We start from the raw sequence: 14275 nt of genomic DNA, 5'->3' as shown, positions 1-14275 counted from the left end.
GTAACAATAAGACAATAAACTAAAAAGTTAAGAGTATAATGAGAAAGCTGTTTTTTCGATATTTAAATCATCTTTATTTACAAAATACCATCCTGAGAATTATAGATCCATTAAGCTTCAATTTGAGCAAAAATGTAATCACTTAAGTAACAGCAGTTACTTAAATTGAAAATGAGATCAGTCAAAATTACTTTTGAAGAGACCAAAAATATTGCCAGGTTTCTTGCTGTGGTTCTGGATGTTCAGTAACAGGCTCATTTGAAGGTGGAATCAACATTGAAGGGAACTCACTTCTACCTTCAGAATATGGGGGTGGGGAAAAATCCAGGTCTTGGGGGAAGGTAAGGAGGAAAACCCCTCAGTGGATAGACATTTCTCATTGCAAATGGAGCATATGGTGGACCTGGGAAATCCCTTGGTGGAAAATAATCTTAAGAAGCTCCAAACATGGTTCCTGGAAGAGGTGGGGGCAAAGGAGGTCCTCTTCTCATGAACGGACCCTTTGCATCCACTGGAAACAATGGACCTCTAATTGGAGTAAGAGGTGGAGGAACAAAGCCAGGGGCATTTGCTTTATTTTCAGCGGGGAAAGATGAAGCAGGCACATTTAAATTACCAAGATCATCTTTGGTATCATTTCTACTGAATTCCATTTAGGAAGGCATTGACCCTTCCATTTTATCCAAAGAAGGCATATTAAAACTTCTGAGTTCTGCTGGTCCAGAGAGTCTACCAGAATTAGAATAAAATCTGTCTTGCCTTTGTGGAGGAAGAGCTGAATCAGGATATGATTGTCTGGTGAATCAGAGAAAACAAATAACTGCTATTTATACGGTCCTGTTCCCACAGAGGTGACAGGGACCCAGTGTCAGAAGGAGCCCTGTGAGAATGGGTTAACCTATCACAGCTTGATTCTCCTCTTTCATTGGTAATCTGATGGTCCAGAGGATTCCCTGGGCATCTTGAGCTTCTTCCTCCTCCCCTTGGAAGCAAAGGTGAGAGTCTGAGTGGACCCTCCAACAAAGTTGGAGGAGAAAGAAAAGCTCTTGTTTCAGATGAAGGCTGACCCAATGGTGAGGGAACATTGCCAAATGCTGTATTTGGAACATCAAGTACATAAAGATCTTCTTCTAAAAGTTCAAATTTAAACTCTGTTTCAGTTAATTTTTGTGTGTTGTGAGCATTTTCTTTCCTTAAATCATTTCAGCAGTCTGAGATGCCAAGCAAATTATCATGAGCTTTTTTCTATAATCTGCCCTTGATAAAAATGAATATTTCTCTCCAGTTCTTCAAGATCTTCAGCTTGCTTTCTATAGGTCTCCAGCTCTTCAGTGGAATGTCTGATCTTTTTTCTACTTTAGAAAGTTTCTCTTCTTTCTCTAACGGGTAATTTTCCTTTACTGTTAATTTCTGTGGAGTTTCATTTCATTTTCTTGATATAATTCAGTCATTATTTTAAGTTTCTGTTGAAGCTTCTGATTCTCACTTTCAAAATGTGTGTTTTCTAGCTGCAAAGGTGCTTGTTCAGTCTGAAGATTTTTAATATGCTGTATAAGCTTTTCCTTTGTTTTATCAACTTCAGATAACTGAATATAAATTTGGTTTCTTTCTCCTTTTAAGGTTTTTAAAGAAGCATTTAACTTAGCAGCGTTAATCAGTTTCTCCAAAGCTCCTTTTGGAGGATTATCTAAGTACGCACCATTTCTGATTCACTGTTCATTTCTAATTCCAAGTTATCATCATCTGTTATGTCTTCTCCAAGCATGGCAGCCCAATCTTTCATCTTAGGAAATGTTCAGTCAGAGTTTTGATGTGATTTTCCTCATTTAGAACTTGTTCTCCATGTACTTTGGAGTCTTCAAATGTTATTTTCTGTTTATTAAGTTCACTCATTTGTTCTTTCCACACGTCAGCTTCTTGTAAAACTGTTTCTGGCTTTCCTGAAGTTGAGAATTTTCACTTAAAACATCTTTTATTGCCGTCTTCCGTCATTCTTTATTCATTTGAAATATCTTGAAGGTCATTTTGGCTTCAGCTAATTGTAATTTGAGGGATTTTGACTCATCTTCTAGAGACTGTGTCCTTTTTGAAATATCCGCCATCAGTTCATCTTGTTTAGAATGTTTAGATTTCTCTTCTTTTACCTCTTTTTCTAGACAGAGTATTTCGTCCTCAAATTCAGAATTGGACCTGTTCAGCTTTTCACAGGCTGCCTCCAAACTTCGTGTTTCTGTTGCCTCCCTCTCAAAGCTGGCATTCTTTAAAGATGACTCTACTTCATAGCCTTCATACTCTTTTTGAATAAGGCTGATTTTTTCAAATAGTTTACGTTTTTCTTCAATTAGTCCAGAAAGTGCTACAGCAAGCTCTTTCTCTCTTCCCACATAAAGCCAACTCCTAACAGACCTAAAACTTCTCCTCAAACAAAAAGAGAACAGCAAAAAATTCAAGAACAGCTGCATATATCACCAATTCCCATGGAAAACCATAGGGATTAGAATCTGGTCTCACTTTTAGGCAGTGCTGCCACAGACCTGCATAGCTCCTCCAGGACCAGCCACACGTATGGCTGCGGGGTAGCCCCAGGCTCCTCCATAGGGCCAAGGCTACTATGGTGGTCACTGCAGTAACCCTGGCCTGTCAAGGTAACAATAAGTGGTGGAGAACACACAGCCTTCGGCCGGAACCTGAATCTGCACCTGGCAACTGGAGGGGACCACTGCGGAGTCAGCTGCAGGGGGAGCTGGGGAACACAGGCACCCACAGGCCTCACAGGCCCACACTGCAGACCTGGGCCCCCTTGTTACACTTTACATCCTGAGGCAGCACAGGTCTGAGCCTGACCAAAATGGCAGTTTTATTTTTTTTAATTATATTTTAAGTTCTGGGGTAATGTGCAGAACGTGCAGGTTTGTTACATGGGTATACACGTGCCATGGTGGTTTGCTATACCCATCAACCTGTCATCTACATTAGGTATTTCTCCTAATGCTGCCCTCCCTTAGCCTTCTACCTCCCCAACAGGCCCTGATGTGTGATGTTCCCCTTCCTGTGTCCATGTGTTCTCATTGTTCAGCTCCCACTTATGAGTGAGAACATGAAGTGTTTTGCTTTCTGTTCTTGTGTTAGTTTGCTGAGAATGATGGCTTCTAGCTTCATCCATGGCCCTGCAAAGGACATGGAGTCTTCCTTTTTTATGACTGCGTAGTATTCTAGTATATGTGCTGCATTTTCTTTATCCAATCTATCTTTGATGGGCATTTGAGCTGCTTCTAAGTGTTTGCTATTGTGAAAAGTGCTGCAATAAACATACGTGTGCATGTATCTTTATAGTAGAATGATTTATAATCCTTTGAGTATATACCTAGTAATGATATTGCTAGGTCAAATGGTATTTCTGGTTCTAGATCCTTGAGGAATTGCCACACTGTCTTCCACAATGGTTGAACTAAACAGTGTAAAAGTGTTCCTATTTCTCCATATCCTCTCCAGCATCTGTTTGTATTATTGAGGCCTCTGTTCTATTATACTGGTCTACATATCTGTTTTGGTACCAGTACCATGCTGCTTTTGTTACTGTAGCCTTGTAGTATAGTTTGAAGTCAGGTAGCATGATGCCTCCAGCTTTGTTCTTTTTGCTTAGGATTGTCTTGGCTATGCAGGCTCTTTGTTTTGGTTCCATATAAAATTTAAAGTAGTTTTTTCCAATTCTGTGAGGAAAATCCATGGTAACTTGATGGGGATGGCACTGAATCTATAAATTACTTTGGGCAATCTGACCATTTTCACGATATTGATTCTTCCTAGCCATGATCATGGAATGTTTTTCCATCTATTTGTGTCCTCTCTTATTTCCTTGAGCAGTGGTTTGTAGTTCTCCTTGAAGAGGTCCTTCACATTCCTTGTTAGTTGCATTCCTAGGCATTTTATACTCTTTGTAGCAATTGTGAATGGGAGTTCACTCATGATTTGGCTCTCTATTTTGTCTATTATTGGTGTATAGGGATGCTTGTGATTTTTGCACATTGATTTTCTATCCCAAGACTTGTTGAAGTTGCTTATCAGCTTAAGTAGGTTTTGGGCTGAGACAATGGGGTTTTCTAAATATACAGTGATATCATCTGGAAACAGAGACAATTTGACTTCTTCTCTTCCTATTTGAATACGCTTTATTTTTTTCTCTTGCCTGATTGCCTTGGCCAGAACTTCCAATACTATGTTGAATAGTAGTGGTGAGAGAGGGCATCCTTGTCTAGTGTCAGCTTTCAAAGGGAATGCTTTCAGCTTTTGCCCATTCAGTATGATATCGGCTGTGGATTTGTCATAAATAGCTCTTATTATTTTGAGAAACATTCCATCAATACCTATTTTATTGAGAGTTTTTAGCATGAAGCGCTGTTGATTTTTGTCAAAGGCCTTCTCTGCATCTATTGAGATAATCATGTGGTTTTTGTCATTGGTTCTGTTTATGCGATGGATTATGTTTATTGAGTTGTGTATGTTGAACTAGCCTTGCATCCCAGGGATGAAACCAACTTCATCATGGTGGGTAAGCTTTTTGATATGCTGCTGGATTCGGTTTGCAAGTATTTTATTTAGGATTTTCGCATTGATGTTTATCAGAGATATTGGCCTGAAATTTTCTTTTTTTGCTATGTCTTTGCCAGGTTTTGGTATCAGGATGATGCTGGCCTCATAACATGAGTTAGGGAAGATTCCTTCTTTTTCTATTGTTTGGAATAGTTTCATAAGGAATGGTACCAACTCCTCTTTGTACCTCTGGTAGAATTTGGCTGTGAATCAGCCTAGTCCTGGACCTTTTTTGGTTGGTAGGCTATTAATTGCTGCCTAAATTTCAGCGCTTGTTATTGGTCTATTCAGTGATTTAACTTCTTCCTGGTTCAGTCTTGGGAGGGTGTATGTGTCCAGGAATTTATCCATTTCTCCTAGATTTTCTAGTTTATTTGCATAGAGGTGTTTAAAGTATTCTTTGATGGTAGTTTGTATTTCTGTGAGATTGGTGGTGATATTCCATTTATCTTTTTTTTTTTGAGACGGAGTTTCGCTCTTGATACCCAGGCTGGAGTGCAATGGCGCGATCTCGGCTCACTGCAACCTCCGCCTCCTGGGTTCAGGCAATTCTCCTGCCTCAGCCTCCTGAGTAGCTGGGATTACAGGCACACGCCACCGTGCCCAGCTAATTTTTTGTATTAGTAGAGACGGGGTTTCACCATGTTGACCAGGATGGTCTCGATCTCTTGACCTCGTGATCCACCCGCCTCGGCCTCCCAAAGTGCTGGGATTACAGGCTTGAGCCACCGCGCCCGGCCCCATTTATCATTTTTTTAATTGCATTTATTTGATTATTTTCTCTTTTCTTCTTTATTAATCTGGCTAGCAGTCTATCTCTTTTGTTGGCCTTTTCAAAAAACCAGCTGCTAGAATCACCGATTTTTTTGAAGAGTTTTTCTTGTCTTTATCTCCTTCAGTTCTGCTCTCAGTTATTTCTTCTCTTCTGCTAGATTTTGAATTTGTTTGATCTTGCTTCTCTAGTTCCTTTAATTGTGATGGTAGGGTGTCTATTTTAGATCTTTCCTGCTTTTTCTTGTGGGCATTTAGTGCTATAAATTTTCTCTCTATATACTGCTTTAAATGTGTCCCAGAGATTCTGGTACATCGTGTCTTTGTTCTCATTGGTTTCAAAGAACATCTTTATTAATGTCTTCATTTCATTATTTACCCAGTAGTCATTCAGGAGCAGATTGTTCAGTTTTCATGTAGTTGTGTGGTTTTTATTGAGTTTCTTAATCTTGAGTTCTAATTTGATTGCACTGTGGTCTGAGAGATTGTTATGATTTCTGTTCTTTTGCATTTGCTGAGGAGTGTTTTATTTCCAATTATGTGGTCAATTTTAGAATAAGTATGATATGGTGCTGAGACGAATGTGTATTCTGTTGATTTGAGGTGGAGAGTTCTGTAGATGTCTATTAGGTCTGCTTGGTCCAGAGCTGAATTCAAGTCCTGGATATCCTTGTTGATTTTCTGTCTCATTGATCTGTCTAATATTGACGGTGGGGTGTTAAAGTCTCCCACTATTACTGTGTGGGAGTCTAAGTCTCTTTTCAGGTCTCTAAGAACTTGCTTAACGAATCTGGGTCCTCCTGTATTGGGTGCATATGTATTTAGGATAGTTAGCTCTTCTCGTTGCATTTATCCCTTTACCATTATGTATACCCTTCTTTGTCTCTTTTGATCTTTGTTGGTTTAAAGTCTGTTTTTATCAGAGACTAGGATTGCAACCTCTGCTTTTTTTTGCTTTCCATTTGCTTGGTAAATCTTCCCCCATCCCTTTATTTTGAGCCTACGTGTGTCTTTGCATGTGAGGTGGGTCTCCTGAATGCAGCATACCAATGGGTCCTGTCTCTTTATCCAATTTGCCCATCTGTGTCTTTTAATTTGGCCCATTTACATTTAAGGTGAATATTGTTATGTGTGAATTTGATCCTGCCATTGTGGTGCTAGCTGGTTATTTTGCCCATTAGTTGATGCAGTTTCTTCATAGCATCAATGGTCTTTACAATTTGGTATGGTTTTGCAGTGGCTGTTACTGGTTATTCTTTTCCATATTTAGTGCTTCCTTCAGGAGCTCTTGTAAGGCAGGCCTGGTGGTGAGAAAATCTCTCCGCATTTGCTTGTCTTTAAAGGATTTTATTTCTCCTTCATTTATGAAGCTTAGTTTGGCTGGATATGAAATTCTGAGTTGAAAATTCTTTTCTTTAAGAATGTTGAATATTGGCCTCCACTGTCTTCTGGCTTGTAGTGTTTCTACAGAGAGATTCACTGTTAGTTTGTTGGGCTTCCCTTTGTGGGTAACCTGACGTTTCTCTCTAGCTGCCCTTAATGTTCTTTCCTTCATGTTGGCCTTGGTGAATCTGATGATTATGTGTCTTGGGGTTGCTCTTCTTGATGAATATCTTTGTGTGGTGTTTTCCGTATTTCCTAAATTTGAACATTGGCCTGCCTAACAAGGTTGGGGAAGTTCTCCTGGATAGTATCCTGAAGAGTGTTTTCTAACTTGGTTCTATTCTCGTCACTTGCAGGTATACCAATTAAATGCAGATTAGGTCTTCTCACATAATCCCATATTTCTTGGAGGCTTTGTTCATTTCTTTTCACTCTTTTTTTCTCTAATCTTTTCTTTTCACTTTATTTCATTGAGTTGATCTTCAATCTCATATCCTTTCTTCCACTTGATCAATTCAGCTATTGATGCTTGTATATGCTTCACAAAGTTCTTGTGCTGTGTTTTTCAGCTCCATCAGATCATTTATATTCTTCTCTAATCTAGTTATTCTATTTAGCCATTAGTCTAATCTTTTTTTTTAAAGTTTTTAGCTTCCTTGCATTGAGTTAGAACATGCTCCTTTAGCTCAGAGGAGTCTGTTATTACCCACCTTCTGAAGCCTACTTCTGTCAATTTGTCAAACTCATTCTCCATCCAGTTTTGTTCCCTTGCTAGTGAGGAATTGTGATCCTTTGGAAGAGAAGAGGCATTCTGGTTTTTGAAATTTTTGGCTTTTTTCGTGCTGGTTTCTTCCAATCTTTGTGGAGTTACCTACCTTTGGTCTTTGATACTGGTGACCTTTGGATGGGGTATCTGGGTGGACATTTTTCTTGTTGACTATTTATTTCTGTTTGTTAGTTTTTCTTCTAACAGTCAGGCCTTCTGCTGCAGGTCTGCTGGAGTTTGCTGGAGGTCCACTCCAGACCCTGTTTGCCTAGGTAACACCCGTGGGGGCTGCAGAACAGCAAAAATTGCTGCCTGTTCCTTCCTCTGGAAGCTTCATCCCAGATGGGCACCCACCAGATGCCAACCAGAGCTCTTCTGTTTGAGGTGTCTGTTGGCCCCTACTGGGAGGTGTCTCCTAGTGAGGATACACGGGGGTCAGGGACCCACTTGAGGAAGCATTGTGTCCCTTATCAGAGCTTGAACACTGTGCTGGAAGATCCGATGCTGTCTTCAGAGCTGTCAGGTGGGGCATTTAAATCTGCTGAGATGTGGCCACAGCTACCCCTTCCCCCAGGTGCTCTGTCCCAGGTAGATGGGTGTTCTATCTCTAAGTCCTTAACTGGGGCTGCTGCCTTTTTTTTCAGAGATGCCTTGCCTAGAGGAGGATTTTAAAGAGGCAGTCTGGCCTCAGAAGCCTTGCTGAGCTGAGGTGGGCTCCACCCAGTTTGAGCTTCCCATTGTCTTTTTTTATACTGTGAGGATAAAACTGCCTACACAAGTCTCAGCTATGGTGGACACCCTGCACCCCCACCATGCTTCAGTGACCTGGGTCAACCTTAGACTGCTGTGCTGGCAGCGAGAGTTTCAAGCCAGTGGATCATAGCTAGCTGGCCTCTGTCGGGGTGGGACTCAACGAGCCAGACCACTTGGCTTCTTGGCTTCAGCCCCCCTTTCCAGAGAAGTGAATGGTTCTGTCACGCTGGCATTCCAGGTGCCACTGGGGTATTAACAAAAAATTCTCCTGCCACTAGCTTGCTGTGTCCCCAAACAGCCACCCAGTTTTGTGCTTGAATCCCAGGGCCCTGGTGGTGTATGCACTGGAGGGAATCTCCTGGTCTGCTGGTTGCGAAGACTGTGGGAAAAGCGCGGTACTTGAGCTGGAATATACCATTCCTCCCAGTACAGTCTCTCAGGGCTTCCCTTAGGTAGGGGACTTGAATCCCCTAACCCCTTGCACTTCCTGTGTGAGGCAACACCCCACCCTGCTTTGGCTTGTCCTTCGTGGGCTGCACCCACTGTCCAGTCCCAGTGAAATGAACCAGGCACCTCAGTTGGAAATGCAGATATCACCCGCTTTCTGCGTCAGTCTTGCTCCGAGCTACAGATCAGAGGTCTTCCTATTCGGCCATCTTGCCCAGAAGAGAAAGATAAATTAAACATAAGAATTTTGTGTGACTGATGCCAAATAGAAGCATATACTAGATTCTATAGAACACATAGTAGATGCATCAAAGACATTTTGTTTTCTTAAAGAGTTAGCTAAATTGAGACTTGAAGGAGAAGAGTTATGTGGGCTGAGTAATAGCAAAGGCACAGAAATATTAAATGGTGCAACACATTCATGTAAGTATGGCAAGAGTGAAAGCAGTGTATGGTGTAGTGATAGAAGAGAAGACTAAAGAAGGATCTGTGGGTTACAGATAGGGCCAAATCATAAAGGGTACTGCATGCTTAATGGAATTTGAGCTTTATGCTGAGTACTGTGGGTAGTCATCGAAGTATTATAAGTAGGGGAGTGACTTGATAATACTTGCATGTTAGTCTGATCACCTTAGTAGCAGATTAAGGGAGAGTGGGTTAAAGTAAAGCAAATCTGTAATCCAGAAGCCTAAGTAGCTGAGGAAATTCTGGAAAGACTTGGTGGGGTGCAAATTTGAGGGAATCTGAGGCAGTGGGGAAGGAGAGACAAAGACAAGGGACAGAGGAGATAGATAAGAGGATTGTATCTAATGGCTTGCTTTTCAAACTTTGCTGGAAGTTAAAAAAAGTACTGTAGCCTGGGACCTGCCCCATGAAATTCTGATTAATTGGTATAGGAAAGCCTGGGTATCTGGATTTTGAAAAGCTCCCCAAGAGATTCTGATTGTACAGCAAAATTTGAAAACCACTGATCTGTACATTTCAGGAACTGAATAGGTACTAGTTTTCAATATCCTATTTATATGGTACCAGAAGTAGACAAAATGCTATAGATGTGTTCTGATTAAGCAAGAAAATTACTTTCTTGGATCAAAACACTATTCTTCTTTATTAATGAAGCCTAACTTGATATTTGTTTCCTATTTTGGCAGTCATATCACATTTTTTCATATAGTAAGTTTATAATTAACTAACCTACATGCCTCTGTCCCAGGAATTATGTTAAACACGGTCTCCTCTAGACCCCACCTTGCGATTGATATTTCAGATCTAATTACAGGTCTTTACATTCAGCCATGTTTAATGTTATCTTATTAGGTTTCACGCATGGTTCACTAAGTCTTGATTCTTTATTTAAACTCTCATACTCTTGTCATCCATAGATATAGACATGCCTTCTAAGTCCTCAACAAGGTATTAACAAAATATATTAAATAAGACAAGGACAATAATTTTTGAGTTTTAACAGAGTGTAGAATACTCTGCTAGATGTTTATGTGTGTGAGTGTGTAGGGGTGTTTGTGGGTATGGGTTCACACAAACTTGAGGGTTGGGAGTTACAAAACCTATTTTCCCAGCTTTAAAGCTTGTAGGCTCACATTTAGAGCTCAGATGAAATATTTTATAAAAGATCCTGGGAGGTCTAGTTGGGTGAATTCTGCTTCTGTGAGCGCCTGTAATATTCTCAGGAAGCGTCCTTTACTCCAGAAAAATCTGATGTATTTCTCACTACCTTATCACCACTAGAAATAATATGAGAATTCTTAAGCTTTTGAGTTACAAAAATTCTCAAAGAAGTCTCCTGATAAAGGCTTGATAGTCCATTGAAAGGTATTTGGTCAAAAGGTCTTCTGCAAACTATAATTTATAATATGCTAAGGATAAAGATTGGGAAGGAAATGACCACTAATATCCCTTTCTTTGGAGGAAAATGCTTTTTAAGCCCTGAATGACTTGAATAAATGCTGTTTTGTTTAAAGCATTTTGACTTTAACCTCAAGGGTCTGCAGATGTCAGAAGTCCAAATATCACTAAACAATAAAGCACTTGTTAAACTGACAAAGGAAAGTAAATGCCATTTTCTGACAATTGATGGAAAGCCACTGATAAACTGTGAAACTTGCTAATATACTTTCATTGAATTTCATTTAGAAGAACTCTACTAGATAGAGGTCTTTGACCGAAGGGACTTTACTATAGACTTTCCTCCCAAAATGAATCTTTTCTGAGTTATAAACTTTAGCAAAAGAGGATTTGTGGTAAAAAACCCAAAGACATTTTTAATCATAGCAAAAATTGCTGCCTGTTCCTTCCTCTGGAAGCTTCATCTCAGATGGGCACCCACCAGATGAGTAAAGCAGACATGTGGGAGTGCTGAAACCTTCCTTTGGAAAGCAATTATAAAACTATTGCAGAATTAGAAAACGAATTAAAATAGTCATTTTTAATTTTGATAGTTGAAGTTTTTATTAGCGCTGGTCCTAATAAAAAAAAAAAATGCCAAAGAAGATGAAGTATTTTTTCTGGTCCTGGTGTCACTGTTTTTTGGTCTCTTCCACCTTCTGATATGCCTTACCCCCAGATGTCTCATGCCCTTACATACTGCGACCTGGGCTGTCCTCCCACCCTCTACAGCACTACAATTAACAAGTCAAACCTAAGCCTGTGGGCAGCATCCTTCAGGCTCTCTTTTTTGTAGCCTGCATTGAATCTTTTTCTTTCAGCTTCCTCATAGGAACCATTTCATTATTTCCAATAAAGAGTTCACCTTGAGGGCGTATGTCTTATTTTATTTTATCCTGAGGGCAATTCACAGAAGAGAGTATGCAAGTGTTTAATAAATATATGCTTGTAGGATATGTCACTGGTATGCAGGGTTATGGGAGGATGAATTACCCTAACACAATCTGACCTACACGTTTTTACCCCTCAATCTTTCTCTCCCATGCTCACTCTCCTCCTGTGACCTCTCTTTCAACATTTTAAGCATGTACCCCTTCATGACTTGTACATACTTTTTTTTTTGTTACATTGAAAGTGAAATCTTCCCTACTATTCTATTTAAAATTTCACTCTCTCCTCCCAGATATTCACTAGTCCCTTCCCTCCTCTGTTTTTCTCGTGGCATTTATTACCACCTGACATGTGACTGATTGATTGATTGATTGTCTATCTACAACCTCTACATTTAAGCTATATCAGAGCAAAAGTTTTTGTTTGTTTTGATCATTGCTCTATTCTACATCTGGAATGGTACCAAACAATTAATATCCCTAAAATATTTGCTGAATATATAAGTTAACCCTTTTGGAAAAGGATCTGGCGATATTTATTCATACTAAAAGTGTGCAGGATAATTTTACTAAGCAATTTTACTTACAGATTAAAGTTGGCTGCATATGATTTTGCTACTTCTCCTATTGATAGATTTATGTCCAATCCTCTTAAATCTAGGTTGGCTGTATGACTGATTGACCAATAAAATGTGGTTGAAAAGACACTGCCAGTTTCCAGCACTAGGCCTTAGGAGATTAGCATTTTCCATTTTCTGTCTCTTGAACACTTGCTTTTAGAGTGAGCTGTCATGCTGTGAGGAAGCCTAAGCAGTCCATGGAGAGGTCTAGGTGGAAAGAAATTTAAGTTATTTGTCAACAGCCCCAGCCAATAGCCAGCAACAATTTGCTGTGTGAGTGAGCTCTCTTGTAAATGAATCCTCTGTCCACATTTGAGCTACCCAAGTCAAAGCTGCATGAGTTGTGCTAAGCATTGCCCCAATTTTAAATTCATAAGCTGTTTTGGTATGGTTTGTTATCTAACAATTAATAACTGGAATGACACTTTTTATGAATCTATTTTATAGAAAGAAGAACCTGAGGAAATAAGAATGGATGTATATGGGAATGTTTATAACAATGTTCATCATGATTCAGAAAAAAAAAGAAATCAGAAACAACTTGAATGTCCAGTCTGTACATTATGGTTAAAAATATTGCATAGCTCCATGTGGACTACATTTGGCTATTTTTTTATTTGTTTGTTTTTGAGACAGAATCTCCCTCTATTGCCCAGGCTGGAGTGCAGTGGGATGAACAAGGCTCACTGTAGCTTCAACCTCCTGGGCTCAAGCCCACCTCAGCCTCCCCAGTAGATGCGACCATAGGCACACTCCACCATGTCCAGCTAATTTTTTTATAGAGAAGGGTTCTCCCCATGTTGCCCAGGCTGGTTTCAAACTCCTAGGCTCAAGCAATCTTCCTGCATCGGTCTCCCAAAGTGTGGGATTACAGGTGCAAGCCACCTTGCCTGGCCATATTTGGCTGTTGAAACAAATGAGTTAAGGCTATATGTATCAACATGGAAGGATATACAATGTATTGATAAATGAGAGAAAAAAGAAAATTTCAGAGTAAAAGTGTTTAGTCTAATTTCATGTACATTAAAAAAAAACAGAAAACAAACATACAAAAAACACCTCTGTAGGCTGGGCATGGTGGCTCATGCCTGTAATCTCAGCACTTTGGGAGGCCAAGGCGGGTGGATCAGTTGAGGTCAGGAGTGTGAGACCAGCCTGGCCAACATGGTGAAACCTCATCTCTACAAAATATAAAAATTAGCTGGGTGTGGTGGCCCACATCTATAGTTTCAGCTACTGTAGCGGCAGAGGCAGGAGAATCACCTGAACCCGGGAGGTGGAGGTTGCAGTGAGCGGAGACCATGCCACTGCACTCCAACCTGGGCGACAGACCCAAGACTTCATCTCAAAAACAAAACAAAACAAAAACAAAAAGAAAAGGAAAGAAAGAAAACAGTATAAATATGTATACTTTCATGTATTTACATAAGCATAAAACATAAAAAGTATAAAGAATCTACAAACAAAATCATTAACAGTGATTTTGTCAAGGAAATGGGATTGAGTAGGAAGATAGAAACTTTTTTTCTTTAAACTCTTCTATATTGGTTAAATTGTTACAAAAAGGTTACAAAATTTATTACGCTTATAATTAAAAAAGATATCCTGGTTTTCAAGCAAAGTGGTGGTGATATGTGTGTATGAATGCAGGTATATATTTGTTGGGGAACTTTCTTAGAAGTGCTACTCTGTTCAAGGAGAATGGTTTCTTTGTGGGTGCAAGGCTGGAAAGAGGTCCTCAGGAGCTAGTGACATTGAATCTGTTTTTCTTCCATTTCTGACAATGGCTTTGTTTGGGGGCAGCAGTACAAGTGTGACTAGAAGAAAAAGAGAAAGGAACGTTTCGACTTTAGTGTAGTCACTCCTCCTAAATGTTAGCAGAGAGGAAATCTCCAATACTGGTATGACAGGGGCCAAGCTTTGTGTTGGTTTTGGAACCTGGTTATAGGGATTTCCAAGGGGAAAACAAAATCTGCCTAGTTACTAACTTTGGAAGTTTTCAGACACCTTTCACTCCTTTGTTAGGGGATCTTCATAGAAACAGATTCTCAGAGGGTGACTAGTATATCATTTTCCCTCATGTGTAAGAAGGGCAAAACACTTTTGTAATGTAGTGATTTATCTGCTGTGTGGAGAGAAGATGGTGAAAGCAG

The 14275-nt window shown here is 39.9% G+C and overlaps 1 pseudogene; it reads right to left on the bottom strand.

Moving 5' to 3' along the window:
• Nucleotides 1-299: 299 nt before the first annotated feature.
• LOC105722407 (melanoma inhibitory activity protein 2-like) lies at nucleotides 300-2596 on the bottom strand (annotated as a pseudogene).
• Nucleotides 2597-14275: the final 11679 nt, after the last annotated feature.

Source organism: Aotus nancymaae, unplaced genomic scaffold (assembly GCF_030222135.1).
Source record: "Aotus nancymaae isolate 86718 unplaced genomic scaffold, 86718_ANA_hifiasm-v0.15.2.pri h1tg000014l, whole genome shotgun sequence".
NCBI classification, from domain to species: Eukaryota; Metazoa; Chordata; class Mammalia; order Primates; family Aotidae; genus Aotus; species Aotus nancymaae.
Note: the sequence above shows the minus strand (reverse complement) of the source record. Positions and strands in the feature narration are given on the sequence as shown.